This window comes from Amblyomma mixtum, chromosome 4 (assembly GCF_055824585.1).
Source record: "Amblyomma mixtum isolate Tamu chromosome 4, ASM5582458v1, whole genome shotgun sequence".
Lineage (NCBI taxonomy): Eukaryota > Metazoa > Arthropoda > Arachnida > Ixodida > Ixodidae > Amblyomma > Amblyomma mixtum.
The window spans coordinates 53,539,806-53,556,442 of NC_143015.1; the positions used below are offsets into that span (position 1 = coordinate 53,539,806).

Genomic DNA, 16,637 nt, shown 5'->3' on the forward strand with positions numbered 1-16,637 from the left:
ATCATATAAGAGGGACGATTGCTATTTCAATCGACCACAGAAGTTCAGGCGCCAAGAGATTTCGCTGTGCACATTTGAGCAAAGATAGCAGAGGACATTGCTCTGTGTATGCCCTCGTGCCGTCACAAGAGCATTCAATAGGGCGGTCGTTGCCGATGGGAGTTTTCCGATCGCGATTTCGATCTCGTTTATTGGAATATGGAACGTGTCCAGGGCTCCGAAATTTCAGAAATTGAATCAATAGTTGTTGTATTAGTTATTGAAGTAAAAAACTAATATGGAGGACGGCCATGTCACGGCTTCTTTAAAGTGAGCCCTCTTCGTTAGCCTCTACGTATCTGCCCCACAGGCGAGTACCGGTAAGATACAGCTGTTGTATACGTTTCTTCTGATTAATTATTGCAAACTGTCATTCATGATCTGAGAGAGCCTGCTATGTGCGCTGCGTGCCATTCTTACTCCTTTAGTTATTTGCATCTCGTGATCCCGATCAGCGGCCACTACCTGCCCTAAACAGACATATTCCCTTACCACTTCCAGCACCTCACTACCAATTGCGAACTTCTCTTCGCTTGAGGGAGTGTCGAACATTACTTTGGCCTTCTGCATGATAATTTTAAGACTTACCGTTCTGCTCTGCCTGTCTAACTCATTCATCATGCTTGGCTGCTCATCTCCTGGGTAACTTAGCAAGGCAATCTCAGCAGCGATTTGCAATTTACTTAGGTATTCTTCATTAACTCTCATCCGCAACTCTTCCCAGTCAAGGCCTCGGAACAGCTCCTGTAAACAGGCAGTCAATAGTATTGGCGACATCACGTCTCCCTGCCTGACAGCCTTTCTTATTGTAATTTTATTACTGACTTTATTAAGGAGAATGGGAGCTGTGCAGTCATTTTAGATACGCTGCAGTATTTTCACATGACTCTTCGACACCCTTATTTCAAAATGCCTGCATCGAGTGCTGAGGTTTCCGCTGAGTAAAATGCTTTCTCGTAATCAGTAAACGCTACATATAGGAGTTGGTTATAGTCTGTTCATTTCTCTATCTACTGATTGATAGTGTGAATATGGTCTCTTGTCGAGTATCCTTTACTCAAGCCTGCCTTGTAAATTAGTTGATTAGCTCTAAGGTTGTCGTCATTCTATTTGCGATTACCTTAGCAAATACCTTGTAGGCGACGGTCAGTAAGCTGATCGGTCTGTAATTTTTCAAGTTCTTGACGTCTACTTTTAATGAATAAAGATACGCTTAGCGTTCTCCCAAGTTTCTGGTACGCTCGAGGTCTCAAGGCATAACGTATATAGGGTGGCCAATTTTTCTAGCAAAACCTCCCCTCCGTACTTCAACCGCTCTGCTGTTACCTAATTCTCACCCGCTGCATTCTCCATTTCACTGCTGCTAAGGCTTTTTTACTTCCTCTTTCATTACTGGCGCAATGTCCCATAGCTGCGCGCTACTGCCTCCCTTATTAACGTTTTGATTACATTAACTGCTGTATAGAATTATGTAGTAGTGTTCGGCTACTGCAACTATAATGACATAGCTATCTCTGTCTTTTAGCGTATAGATCTGGTTTTTACCTATGCCTAGATTCCTGTTCACTGCGTTTAGGCTGCCTACGTTTTTTTTTTTTTAGAGTATGCTCGATCTTCTTCATATTAAAGTTCGTTACGTCGGCTACCTTCAGCTTATTTAAGTTTGATAGCTGCGCTAGTTCTGTTCAGCCCGTATTTTACACCCTTTCATGCTTTGGCGTTTCTTATTCAGAATTTTCGTCTCCTAAGAAAGCTTTCCGGCATCCCGTTAAACCATCCTACTTCTACTGCGTACTCCGTAATAATAGCCGTGAGATTATCTTTCATTGTTGGAACTTTAAAATCTTCTTCCTCAGCTAGAGCCGAATATCGGTTCTGCAGCGATAACCTAAATTCATCTACTTTCCCTCTTACAGCTAACTCGTTAATGGGCTTCCGTTTCACAATTTTCTCCCGTTCCCTCTTTTCCTCTCAGCTAATTGCAGACCTAATTCTCTGGTCAGCTAATTCTCTGGTCGCTACAACGCACCTTCTTGAGGACCTTCACATAATGCACGATACGAGGTAGAGAGTATAGTGTGAAGACTTTTGCATTCTTAGACTCGCCATTTGGTCTCCTCCTTGTCCACTTCTTGCTATTTCGTTGCCAGAAGAAGGGTTTCATGATCTGTCAACTATTTCTGTCCGCTGATTCTACTAATAATCCCCCCTGATACCCCTGGAGCCGCCTGGTCTCCGGCCTTCTTCTTGCGCACCTCCGCATTGAATTCGCCCAGTAGTACAGTGTTCTGTGATTTCACTATGCTAATTGCGGATTCCCAGAAGCTTTCAACGATCTGGTTATCATGGTTGCATGTAAGCGCGTAGGCTTGAACCATCTTTAGCTTCTACCTCTTAAGCTTAATTACGATAGCTGTCAATATATCGTTATACTGTGTAACTTCTCAGATGTATCGTGATGAATAAAAATCCTACACCTAGTTCTTGTCTCTCTATTAATTCAATATAGCACGGTAAACAATTATTCGTTTATAAAGTTTAGCTTACTCTTTTCAACTGCAAATTTCTGCAAGCATAACAATGAACACTCTGCACATGTCTTTGGCACGAGTATTAATCTTATCTTGAGTAAGAGAATATGTCTACTTAGGGCAGGTAGTGACCGCAGATCCGGATCATGAGAGGGAAATAACTAGAAGAATAAGAATGGGGTGGATCGCATATGGCAGGTTCTCTCAGATCATGAATGGTAGCTTACCAATATCCCTGAAGAGAAAAGTATACAACAGCTGTATCCTACCGGTACTCACCTATGGGGCAGAAACGTGGAGGCTAACAAAGAGGGTTCAGCTTAAGTTAAGAACAACGCAGCGAGCTATGGAAAGGAAAATGATAGGTGTAACGTTAAGAGATCGGAAGAGGGCGGAGTGGGTGAGGGAACAAACGCGGGTTAATGACATCTTAGTTGAAATCAAGAAGAAGAAATGGGCTTGGGCAGGGCATGTAATGCGAAGGCAAGATAACCGCTGGTCCTTAAGGGTAACGGAGTGGATTCCAAGAGAAAGCAAACGTAGCAGGGGACGGCAGAAAGTTAGGTGGGCGGATGAGATTAAGAAGTTTGCGGGGATACAGTGGCGGCAACTGACAAAGGACAGGGTTAATTGGAGAGACATGGGAGAGGCCTTTGCCCTGCAGTGGGTGTAGTCAGGCTGATGATGATGATGATGATGATGATGATGAGCCACAGGTAACTTTTTAGTTATAACAAAACCTGATAAGTGTTCAGTGAATGATAGACCAGCCTGTACGCTCGGCCAGCGCCTCCTTTATACTTTCTGTGCCTGGGCGAACGCTCTCCTCAGGCCGTCGGGCGCCGGCTCCGCCGCCGCTCGCGGCTGCCGCAAGGCGGCGCTGTGTGAGTAGAATACGTCGCGCGCGACGGGCGCTCGGCTACTGCTGATCGGCCGCGCGCAGTACGATTCTTGTTTCTTTTTCAAGGATCAGGCTGGGCGCACTTCTGCCGTGTCATTTTCAGCTGCAGGGCCAACCATTACGTTCATGAAGAACGTTTATTGGTGGTTCGGGCTTCACGATATCAGCAACACGACGCAGCCCATACACCAACATTTTCCGGATGCTCGCCAATTCGACGACAGTTCTGATCCGTGGCTTGAATGGCTTGAAATCACTTTACTTATGTATTTAGAAGGGCTAAAAAAAAAAGATCTGAGCATACCCGTGAATTTTTCACAGACGAAACCTATCAGACAATTCTGATCACTACCTATTCCACAGTGGCGTGTGTCAAATATCTGCTGACTGAAGAGGTTTTTTTTTTCTTTCTCACCAGAAAATTCAACAGCGATCCAATTGAATCCCTGTTTGGTAGTTTGCGAATGTCATCCGGGTGTAACAGCATGTTGGATGTTCTGGCTGCAATGTCAGGTCTCGAAAAGCTACTGAATACCGGGATCGCTGCGTCTAATTCAGCATCCAATATTGCCCACAAAGAATGTGCTTCGATGTCAAGACTCCTACCCGCTGACGTCCTTTCTTCTGCGCAACCAACTTCTACTTCAGCTCCAAAGTCTCCCCTGACGACGACTGTGCAAGCAGCGCCGAAGCTGTCGAGAGCAAGATTGGTGCTTCAGAGGCTTACTACCACAATTTTGCCACAGAACCTGCCGTCGCTTCAGACCTCGGCTATCGCTTATGTGGGCGGTTATATTGCGCGAGTTGTTGGCGAGCACATGGATTGCGAGAACTGCCTTACTTTGTGTACGAAGCCGGTTTTAGCAACCAGCCACTCCTTCAGTTCACCCGCAGCCAAGACCGGGGTGGGCTGCTCTACCCGTCAGATCAACTTCTCTTCTCGACACATTAAGAGCTTTTGCTGACCGCGCCGTGCAGGACGATCAGACCTTGAAAAAGCCTCTCACTACATTAGCAGAGCACGCTGTACCAGCTCTTTGCGCTTCAAAATTGCTGAAGTGCAAGAGCGATGGCATCAGCGAGCTCATGAACCTTATATCGGTTCGTTTCCTGAGGCCGCTTCCCTGCAACTACGCATTCATTGTCAGTGACAAGCATGACGTAGTTAAACATTTCGAAAAAAAGCCCCTTTCGCGAAAGTACGCGAGGCTCTGAGGATGACGTACGTTTTACTGCCGTGTACAAGTTAGCCTCCACAATAAATACCGTATTTTCCGGTGTATAACACGCGGCTTTTTTTCAGAAATCTTGCTGGTGCGTCCTATACAAGGGTGCGTCTTATACGCTAATTTTTCGCGTTTTTTTTTTTTTGCGAGTTCAGAAGTTACTCAGGTTCATGTTCAAGCTTTTTTCATTGAAAAAATATCACTACCAATGACACGGTTGTAACGCGGTTAATACTTCAATACGGGGACCGCCGTGCGCAGCTTTTCTTAGGTGAACTTTATCATGAAACAACTGGGATGACGACTTCCGGGATCACAAACACGCAACCGTTTCGGAGGCCCTAAGCAAAAGTAATGTGAAATGCCAACAGATGAAGACAATCACGCTTCTCGCCACTGTCAAGACAAGTCAAGACAAGCCGGTGTTCTTTTTTAGCCACCATTTGCAACTTTGCTCCGTGTACGTAGTACGAAGAGAATGTTTCAGCCTCGTTGCCGCCAGAAATGGGCGACCTTTTTGATAGCGTATACGAAGATGAAGACTTCATAGGTTTTAAGTAGAAATAAAATGTTGTTATGGACATAATGCAGAGCACTTTCGTTTTTCCTGAAACGTAGGCGGGTATAACGTGAGTGTTGCCATTTTCGATCACTTAGCGTTGCTTAAGAATTTGTCACAGGTACAGTGAATTTCGCGATGCTCGCGCAAGCGTGTTTCATTCTCACTAGCCTAACCGGTTAAATTGTTGTGCGTCTTATACACGGGTGCGTCTTATATACCAACTTTTTCAATGACAGCCTGCATATATGGCGGGTGCGTCTTTTACAAGGGTGCGTCTTATACACCGGAAAATACGGTACTTTTTTTTCGAGTTTGAGTAAGTGTTGACTCACAACGCACTGTTATTGAATATGTGAACCTCTATATCTGCGCAGCGTTATGTGCAGGCAGATGATGCAGCGTCTCACGTTACATAGCTGGTGGCACTGACATCAGGGCGCATTTTTCGCGCGTACCATATACGCTCAAGTTGAGCGTCAACGATGCGACTCGAGACACCATGCAGTCTTGCAGGAGGTGCGCGGCAGATCAATTGATGAAACCACATGGCAAAGCTCCACATTTTCTAGCGCCAACTCTGGCTTCGGTGGCGACAATGGTAACTCTCGAAAACTTTACGGAGGAAACGTGGGATCAGGTACCGCTTTGGAAGCAGTCTAACGTCTTTACGTGCTACTTACATGAGTAAACAACAGCACGCAACGGAGCTCTTCCAGAGCCCAAGCTTTCAGTATTAGCTGCTGCCAAGCACTGCTTTCAAATAACGACCCTCAGACAAGCAAACTTAAAGGTGAGAGAACAATTTTCCACGCAGTGGATTTAAGCAGGCGCGCACTGTCATATCAGCGCAGCAGACGACGCGCGAGCGCATTGCACAGCAGTAGCCGCGAAAGAAACGACTAAAATGCTCCAGTTACCCTTAGCGACAAGTGCTTCCGAGCTCCCTTTTAAAAAAGTTTTGATTGTACTTGAAACAACATGAATGCAGCCAAAAACTCAACGACAGAACAGCTGCGAACGGTCTGCGTTTCTATGAGCGACGGCGCGGCAGTGATCCTACTCCGGTGGCGGCGCGTGGCGGCGAAAGGCCGTACTAGCCTCGACGGCGGGCTCCCATTGTTCGCCTCTCGTTCTCCCAGGCACAGAAAGTATAGAGGAGGCGCTGGCTCGGCACGCAAGCTGGCGGGTATGGCCAGAGCGTTTGTGAATAGGCGATTACATCATGCACACAGCCTCTGCCTCACGCAAACTTTGTAACATTTTTGTACCAATTTTTTGTTATGCCTGCAATTTTCTACTTTGAAACTGTATTGCATGGATCCAAACTAGGTTTCAGCTAAGGATCGGGATGTTTTCACAAGCATGCCTTGTATGAATGTTGAGAAATAAAATTGAGTCAATCATTCAATCAATCAACATGCCCAGCTTTCCCGGACATGTACTACTTGCGCCATCGCCCGCAATGGCGGCGAAAGGGCTCGTAACCAAATTAAAAGGGGTATAAAATAATCCTAAAACGCCGGCAAAATTACCTATAAAAATGCTTCAGGGATTTCTATAATTCATACTTAACTGAGGATTGTGGTGCAGTTTCAGTTAACTTCCGAGCGCGTTTGAACAATATACGATGCTGCCTACGGGAGGCGGCAAATTAATTTTGCCTATTTTTTCAGACTTTAAAACTGTATACCGCGTAACACGAATAGATATCGAAAATGCTCCCATTTTTCGGTTCCTTAACGTATGCTGCTTAAAATGGTGTGCGACGATGTGGTATAGCTTAGGTCAAGAAGGTTCCTGACTGAAACCTGGCATTTACTAACATGTAAAACATATCTCCCGGTAGCTGGTTCCGCTGCAGAAATCGCTTGAAGCGATATGCTGGCATCGATTTTGATGCTTATTTTTTTATCAGGTGACTTATACCTGATAGGAAAGAACGCACGTGAGACTTGGAAGCTTGAGTTGTGTTGTGTTGTGTTGGGTTTATTGGCACATAAGCAGCTAAGGCTATCATGCGCCAAGAACAAGGTATGGAAAAAATATGCTTGAGCAGAGTTTGAAAACAAAGTGGATAAAAACGGTGGTGTAAAGGGCCTAAAGTTTATTTTTACTAACTAGCTGATAAAAGACAACAATTTTAAAAATGTCTGATAGAGAAACTTTTAAAGGTTGGTTTACCTCCGCAGACATCCTTGGCTCGGCAAGGATTTTGAGGCTCCCAACAAATCAGATAAAGACCTCAGCCTCCTTCTCATGATTGAGAAAGTGGCTGAGGTGTATAACTGTATGCAGTGAAGCACAGGGTGAGTAAATTAGAGTTGATGAATACTGGCTTCCCTTAAAAAGCTAAAAACACAGGGTATACTGACAAGTGCATCTCCGCCTAAAATCAATGCTGGATGAAAAGGAATGTGTTCTTTGTAAAAGGTAGTAAAATGTTTTTTCCTTAGTGATTCAAGTTCTGTACATGAGAATAATATGTGGTTTACTGTTAGTTCATCTCCGCACTTTTCACAAACAGGTTTGTCTTCTTTTGTAAGTAGGAAGTTGTGTGTGAGATGTATGTGTCCAATACGGAGACGGCATAAAATAACTTCGATGAATCGTTTTTGGTGTGAGCATGATTTCCATTCGCCTAGGATGGGTTTTACTAAATGTAGCTTGTTTTTTCTTTCAATATTCCATTGCGACTGCCATTTATTTATTAGCTTGCACTGTACCAACGTCATGCAATCATTGTAGGGGATGTTCACTTTCTTTATTTCTTTGTTCCGAGATTTTCCAGAACATTCATCTGCTTTCTCATTGCCAGCGATTCCAATGTGGCTGGGAACCCAGCAAAATTTTATGTCTTGTCCCTGTATTGTGGCGCTTGTTATGTTGTGTATGATATCACCAATTAGTGGTGTCACTGCATTGCTATGGTGAAGTGAGGTTAGTACGCTCAGAGAATCAGTGTAAATGATGCTGTTCTGAATGTTCTCATTTATTATTTTTTCTACAGCCACCGAGACTGCGTAACACTCGGCAGTGAAAATGGATGCACACTCAGGTAGCCGTACTATTTTTTCTCAATTATTCTGAACTACAGCACTTCCGACGTAGTGTGCTGATTTTGATCCATCAGTATAAAATGCTTCATATTTTCCGTATTTTTCATTTAGTGCTAAATATTCTTGTAATATCTGCTCATGCGGTGTGTTTTTTCCGAAATTGTGTTAATGTAAAGTCGCACACCGATGGTAGGCAGTACCAAGGCGGGAGTGGATCAGGTTTGCGGGCAATATTAGGTAATATGTTCATTATGTCTAGTTCTTGGCATTTCTCTTCAAAGCGGAGAAGAAGTGGTCTGATTGCTAGAGGTTTGTTGGTAAATAGTGTTCGAGATGGACACTTTGTAACGAGTGGGTAACAAATGTGTTTAGGCTGGGACCGGATCTTTAAAATGTATGAGCATGTGAGCATTGTTCGTCTGTCTGCAAGTGGTGGTTCATTGGTTTCTACGTAAAGGCTTTTTATTGGTGACGTCCTGTAAGCACCAGTTGAAAGACGCAAACCCATATTGTGCACAGGGTCCAGTCGCTTCAAGTATGACGGCCTTGCTGATCCATACACTATGCAGCCATAATCTAAAACGGAACGTACTACAGAGCGATAAATCCGTAGAAGGCATACCCGATCAGAACCCCAGTGTTTGCGTGAAAGGACTTTAAGTATGTTCAGTGATAGCGACGCTTTCTTCTTTAGTGCGTTTATGTGAGGCAGGAAAGTAAGCTTTTTATCGAAGGTGATGCCTAGAAATTTGTGTTCCTTTTTTAAAGGCAGTTTGGTTTGGTTTAGGTGTAATGTGGGATCTGTGTGCAAGCCTCGTTTGAGTGAAAAAAGTAAGGCTACTGTTTTCTGTGGTGAGAAGTGGAAACCATTCTTGTCTGCCCATGTTGCCAGTTTGTTGATTGTAAGTTGTACTTGTCTTTCACATGTAGATATATTGGAAGATGTGCACGCTATCTGAAGATCGTCAACATAGACTGAATATGTTATGGACCTTGGTATTATTTTGTTAAGAGAATTCATTTTTACAATAAAAAGGGTTGTGCTTAAAATACACCCTTGAGGTACTCCATTTTACTGAGGTACTGAGGTACTCCATTTTACCCTCGAAAGGGTTGAGCCTAGACGGACATTAAATGAACGGTTAGTCAAAAAGTCTTTAATTGAGGTCAGTATTCTGCCACGGATGCCAAGCTCAGCTAAGTCCTGGAGAATGCCGAACCTCCAGGTAGTATCATATGCTTTTTCTAAATAAAAAAAGACGCTAAGATAGTGTTGCTTGTGTATAAAAGCTTCTCTGACAGTATTTTCAAGGCGGACTAGGTGTTCTGTAGTGCAGCATCCCTTTTTAAATCCACACTGATGGATATCAAGAAGTTCACAAGATTGAACAACAAAGGTTAGTCTTATATTTAGGACACTTTCGAAGGATTTGGCAAGACAACTGGTCAGGGCTATGGGTCTATAACTGCTAGGAGAAGTTGGGGGTTTACTAGGCTTAAGAAGCGGTACAATAATAGCTTTCTTCCAGGCTTCTGGTATTTTCCCAGATATGAAAATTGTGTTAAAGAATCTTAAAAGTGCGTCCACGGCTGGCTCGGAAAGATGTGCAAGCATTTCATAATGTATTTCGTCGGGTCCTGGATCAGTTTTTTTGCCGGCAGATAGTACTTTATTGATTTCTTGGAGGGTAATTAGACTATTGTATTCTTCATTTGTACCTCCACTTGTTGGGAGCCTCTGTTTTTCAGCTGTGTTTTTGTATTTTAAAAAAGACTGTGTATAGTGAGATGAACTTGAGACTGCAGCAAAATGTTCCCCTAATATGTCTGCCTGTTCCTCTATGCTGGTTTGTGTGCCGGGTGTTGTTAAAAAAGGAATTGAGAATGGTGAAAAGGTGCCATTTAATTTTCAAACCTGCTCCCACATTTTTTTAGATGGGATCTGACTGTTGATAGATGAAACATAATTTTGCCATGAAGCTTTCTCGGCACTGCGACGGACGTACTGAGCTTTAGCTTTTGCCTTTTTAAAATTCAAGAGATTTTCATGTGTCGGATACCTGCGGAATTTACCCCACGCTCTATTTTGCTGTTTTTTTGCTTCTTTACATTCCTTTGTCCACCATACTTTATGGTTTTGTCGCTCTACTCCTGACGACTGAGGGATAGCTGTGAGTGCGGCAGTTATGATACAATTAGTGAACTTTTCGTTAATCTGGTCAACGGTGAGATTATCTAAAAGTATATTTTCTAAATTTGCATTTGCTTTAAAAAGTGACCAGTCGGCGAGGTGAAGCTTCCAGCGCCGTGGCCTTGTAGGGATTATTTCCGGTGTGGATGTTAAAGTGATTAGTACAGGGAGGTGATCACTGCCATAAGGGTTGTCAATAACGTCCCAGCTAAAATCGTTAAAAACGGAAGGTGAACTAAAAGACAAATATAAACAGGTCATTTTCCCTGAGGCAGGGGAGCAGTATGTGGCTTTTTCTGTATTTAAAAGGCATACACTATTTATGAGGATAAAATCTTCGATTATTTGACCCCTAGAGTCATAGCGCTCACTTCCCCAAAAAGGGGAGTAAGCGTTAAAATCCCCAATTACTAGATACGGTTCTGGCAGTTCATTGATGAGTTCCTGTAGGTCACGGACTGTTAATGTTATATGTGGAGGAAGATATACAGAACAGATAGTTATAGTTTTGTAGCTGACGATGCTGACCGCAACTGCCTCCAGTTTTGTTGTGAGTCTGATCTCTTGAGCAGGGACGCCGCTTTGTACGACAATGGCGATGCCTCCCGAGAGTCTATTTGCCTGCTCACGATCTCGTCTAAAAGTTTTATAATGCTTCAGGATGTTCATATGTTGTGGACCTAGATTGGTTTCCTGGAGACATAACGCTACGGGTGACATTGACCCTAAAATGTTTTTTATGTCATCGTAATTTCTCAACAATCCCCTACAGTCCCACTGAACTAGAAAAGCCATGTTTATGTTTGGGGTAGGGACAATAAAGTGTTTACGTATTTTCTGGGCCCCTTATGAGGGCCCTGTCCTTCTTCCGTTCAAGAGAGCTGTACCGCCGCTGTAAAGCAGGCGGGCTGGGGGTTAGATCCATCACCTCGTCAGAGGTGCTGGAAGACCGCGGTGAAGCCGCGGGCGTGTGGGTTTCAGGCCTCCCCCGACGGGGGGAAGTCCTGCGGGATGCTGGCCCATGGGCCGGCATTCCCTGCTTTGGGGTTGGCAGAGCAGCCTTCGCTGTCTCTGCCTGGGGCGTGGATGGCCCTGCCACAGGCGCGGTGGAAGTGACCGCGGCAGGTGCCGGAGTGCTGCGTGGTGCTACGCCCCTGCGCACCACATCAGCGAAGTTTGGTTTCGCTGTGAAAGAGAAAGTGTTCGTGACTGCGAATCGCTTTCTTGCTTCTCGAAATGATATATTTTCCTTTGTTTTTATGGTGATTATTTCCTTCTCCTTCTTCCAGGACGGACATTCCCTGGAGTACGCAGCATGGTCGCCTTCACAGTTAGCGCAGAGTAGAGCTGCGTCACATTCCTCAGAATGGTGGTCCTTTGACGCGCATTTCGCGCAAGTTTTGCGGCCGCGGCAACTCTGTGAGCCGTGGCCAAACCTCTGACAGTTAAAGCATCTTCGGGGGTTAGGGATATAGTGTCTAACATTTACTTTGAGGTATCCAACGTCGATGGTTTCTGGCAATGTGCATGTGTTGAAAGTCAAGACCAGGTGTTTGGTATCTATATCTTTGTTGTCCTTGCGGATTTTGATTCGGTACACATCAATGACGTTTTGATCGGAAAGGCCTTCCAGCATTTCTTTCTCTGTGAGATGTAGAAAATCATTTTCGGAGATGACGCCACGGACAGTGTTGAGGGATCGGTGTGCTGTGATGGAGACAGGTGTCTCCCCCATACACACTATGTTTGCGAGTTTGGAAGTTTGAACATTATCTCGGAGTTCCAGCAATAGATCGCCGCTGGCCATTTTTGATACTTTGTAGCCGGGGCCCAAAGCCTCTGTTAAGCATTTCGATACGATGAAGGGGGATAGAATTCTGGCCTGTTTATCTTGCACTTCACTGTGGACGACATGTAATTTGGCGAATGTTGGTTTCTTTATGAAAAAAAAAGTACTCTGCTTCGTTCCGCACTCTTTTAAGAGAGCGATCAGGTTTGGAAAGGGGGGGAGCCATAAAAAATTGATGTTTTTCGGTCATGGTGCCAGCCACCCACCATGGAGTCCAACAAGGGGACGCGACAGGAACTTGAAAGAAAGTCCTGCCCACGCCAGCTGTACACCTTAACTGTAACCTAATATGACTCAACTCAGGGTAGTTGGTCACACACGATTAACCCTCGCCGCCAGGAAAAAGAGGAAAAACGAAGAAGAGAGGAGGATACAGGAAAGTTGTAAGAAAGGAAGTAGGAAAGTGAAAGACAGAGGAGAGGACAGGAAAAGGCGACTGCCGATTTCCTCCGGTCGGGTCAGGCCGGAGGTGCCGTCTACAGGAAGCTGGGGCCAAAGTGGTGTGTTGCCTCCGCCGAGGGGCCTTAAGGGTCCAAACGCTCGGCATCGGCTCAACCACCAGGATCCCCTTTTCCCCGGACACGGCGATGCCACGCACGGCTAAGCGCGGATGCTCGGGTCCGCGGTGACGCATTGTTCACCATCATCCCCCTGCGGGGATGTCCCTGCGGATGCTCGGGTTAACCCCGTGGTGTCGCCACTCACCAACGTCTGCATACTGCAGACGCCCCCCTGCGGGGACTTGGAAGCTTGAATATGAACGAGAGTTTTAAATAAAGGAAATTATTGCAATGAAAATTAATGCAGCTACAAAAAGTACTCGCGGGTGTTCATAATATGCTTCTCGTGGAGCAACTTTGCGAATTGTCAGACCTGTGCTGGTATTCAAAAAGTTTATTCGCATTTGTGATTGCAATAGAACAGAAATAGCTCGTTTGAATTTGGCTATTCGTGTTAAATTGGAAGAGCGGCGCGGCATTTAAACGAAAGATATTCAAAAGTATTCTCGGATATAAGTGCTTGAGTTTATTCCCTTAATAGTGGTACAAGATTTGAAACAGCTTTACTCAGACACCTTCTGAAGCTGTTCATGTTAGTACATATGGTTGGGCGTAACATGAAATTATGAGTCTAGAAGGAGATTCTTTCTTGCTAGAAGATCAGGTTGTTACTTTCGCGCCCTTCTGTGATGCTTTCAAGATAGTCACCCGTAGCCTTGTCGCAATGCGGTTACTGGGACTTAGACTTAAAGTTATAACAAGGGGACAGAACACTTTTTTTTCCTTGACCAATTTTAATAAAACGTGCTCGTTTCAAGAATTAGAAAATATATTATTATCAATTAACAATTTCGCTCTTTATACCCATTCTTACTCTAAATAAAACATCTATATCTACCTATATGCGACTTCTTTTTGGTGTGCATTCATTCAGATTTCTGTCATATGAATGCAAGATGTCTGGCTGGGATTTCATCTCTCAGATATAACTGCAGGAATGAGGCTTTACTTTTTAGGTACCAAACTTCCATTCTAATGATACCAAAAGATAAAATCAATTTTGTTTCATTTTTGTGAACATAGTGTTGAATTTAGTACACTTCTGTCTTATGAAAAAGCGGTTTTATATGGCCCTCGGCAAGGCGGCAGTTCATAATGGTATATATGAATGGTAAATATACGGACTGCGGAACTTTGCTACGCTGCCAGTCGGGAGATTACCTACAGCCGGATACAGATAAAAAATGCAGCATCAAATGCTCGTCAAAGATGACCCTCCAGAGAATGCGGTCTTCTTACTATCCTGGCGTCGTAGTTATTGCCTCTGCACCTCCTGCAGTGACATTGCAGAGGTCCGGCAAATACAAGAGAGTGAACCGCAGATTAACACGATTAGGCGTGACGTCATGTCAATCGTCTGACGCCATTGGTGAGGGCCTGTGCTGTAATCATCTTAACGAACAAAGTATGCTACTTTACCAGTATAGGAAATGAATTGTGTTATCACAAATAGCTAGCTTTTGCAATTTATCTTCCTGCTCAAAAAGCAATGAAAACGAATAAAAAATATATACCGAAGAGCGTGTGCAAAGGATGTGAAGGGACATATGTTAGAGGTGGAAGTATAAATAAGGACCAACTAAAATGTCCTCCCTACACTAATACAAATACTGTGTTGAGACATGACTGAAAACTGCTAGTGCCCCCATTAATACATTCGTTATGATGTGCAATAAAAAAGAGATTTCTCACCTGTCTAAACAGCGTGACGTCAAAGAACAGGGCCTATGCCCAAATCGCCCACTTTTGCTACGAAATTTTAGAACGGCAAGAATGTAGACGCAGTTATCAGAATGGGCTTCAGGCTAAAAAACAAAAACTTCAGCATTTCGCGGGACTATTCCCAGGCCGTCCTTGTCAGACGTCGCAAGCTTCTGCAGTTTTGTAAGATGATTAAAAAGGTGACCGTGTTTGTCGTGTTTTCAACAAGCTTTTTATCAATGATGATATGTATGAGTGCGACACTGATGAGCTTAAATATCCATATGCTACTAACGACAGATTTCTCTCCGAAGTAACACACTACAAGTATCTAGGACTCTGGATCACTAATGATCTCACTTGGACTAAGCACCTTGAATATGTAGTAGGTAATGCTAACCGCAAATTATTCTTCTTGAGGAGGGCTTTGAGACTTTTTACCCCTTCTGTCCGTCTGCTCGCGTACAAAAGTGTAATTCTGCTGATACTAGACTATGCATGTGTAATTTGGGACCCTTTCACCAAGACTAACATCACCAAGATGGAAATGGTGCAAAGAAAAGCAGCTCGCTTCAGATATAATAGCTTTGGACGTACATCAGTAACCGAACTACAGATGAAAGCAAACCTGCCACCATTACCGCAAAGAAACCGTGTATCACGACTAAAATTCCTCTTTCAACTTATTAACGGTCATCACAAAACCGACCTCACGGGAATAATTAGTTTTCCATCTGGGTATTCTACAAGGCAGAGACACTGTCGCACAATAACCGCCTTTAGCACCCATAATAACTGTTTTAAGTATTCCTTCTTTCCCCGAACAGTAACTGAATGGAATCTTCTAACCAATGATCAAATTTCAAAATCATCACTAACGGCATTTGTTTTAGGTATTGTTCAGAAACGTGTTGTCTTTAACTGTTTATACGCTCCATGGATCTAATCTGTATTATATGCTTTGTCTGTGTTGTTCTTTTTATTATGTATTCATTGTATCCCACCCTCCTAAAATCCCCAGAGGGTATTGCAGTATTGATAAGTAAAAATAATAAAATATATGATAATCATGCTGTATGCGTCTCATGGCGCAGTGCGGAATGGCATCACTCACGCGGCCGATCGCTCGGCAGTTCTCTGCTTAACTCTTCATGGCAACATCCATCTGCACGTGTGATAATGTATCCGCATCCCACTAGCATCCCAACCGTTCACAATTATTGTATTTTAGTACAGAGGTCATTCTTTAATTCTTTTTAGATGTGATAAGAACTCTCTTAGAGGAGGCGGCGTCCTTCCTAGTATCAGAAAAGAATTTACGGCTGTGCCAGTCACTGTTGCTTAGTTTCTCGAGTGTGTTTGAGTCCAGGTGCGGTGCGGGGCAACTAGCATAATCATTGCTGTTTTTTATCGTCTACCTGACCTAGTAGCTGGCTTCTCAGAAGAATTTTTTCGAATTATGAGTCAGGTGCGTACGCGTTTTCGTAACAGTAAGTTGCTCATCTACAGCGATTTTAATTTCCTAAGCCTTAACTGGCTCTCGTTAGCCGTCCTTCCAAGTGACACTGAAGCTCATGCTTTTCTCCACTCCTGTCTAGACATTTCGCTAACGCCGCTCGTTCATCTGCCTACGCGCTCCACAACTAGTACTACTAACATTTTGGACCTGGCGTTGACAACCAATCTAGACATCTGCTTCGACTTAAATTATGTGGACGGCCTTTCTGATCATGCCATTATAACCGGCAGCTTTCTTGCTCTTTTAATGAAAAGAAGAAATGAACCTAACAAATCCGATGCTACAACAAAGGCGACTATGTAATTATTAACAAACTGCATCTTTTTATCTCAGTAATTTATAGATGATTATTTATCTCGTTCTGTCGAAGCTAACAGGACAGTTTTCAAGATATCCTCACTAATCTGATTAGTAACTTTGTACCAGTAGTTTCAGTCAAAGAAAAAAACACTTGCACCATTCGTTGTTATAAATCCCTGTTCTCAGCACGCGTTCATACGCA

General features: G+C 43.8%; 1 pseudogene; it reads right to left on the reverse strand.

The window, feature by feature from the left end:
- Positions 1-11,332: 11,332 nt before the first annotated feature.
- LOC149346499 (uncharacterized) lies at positions 11,333-12,663 on the reverse strand (annotated as a pseudogene).
- Positions 12,664-16,637: the final 3,974 nt, after the last annotated feature.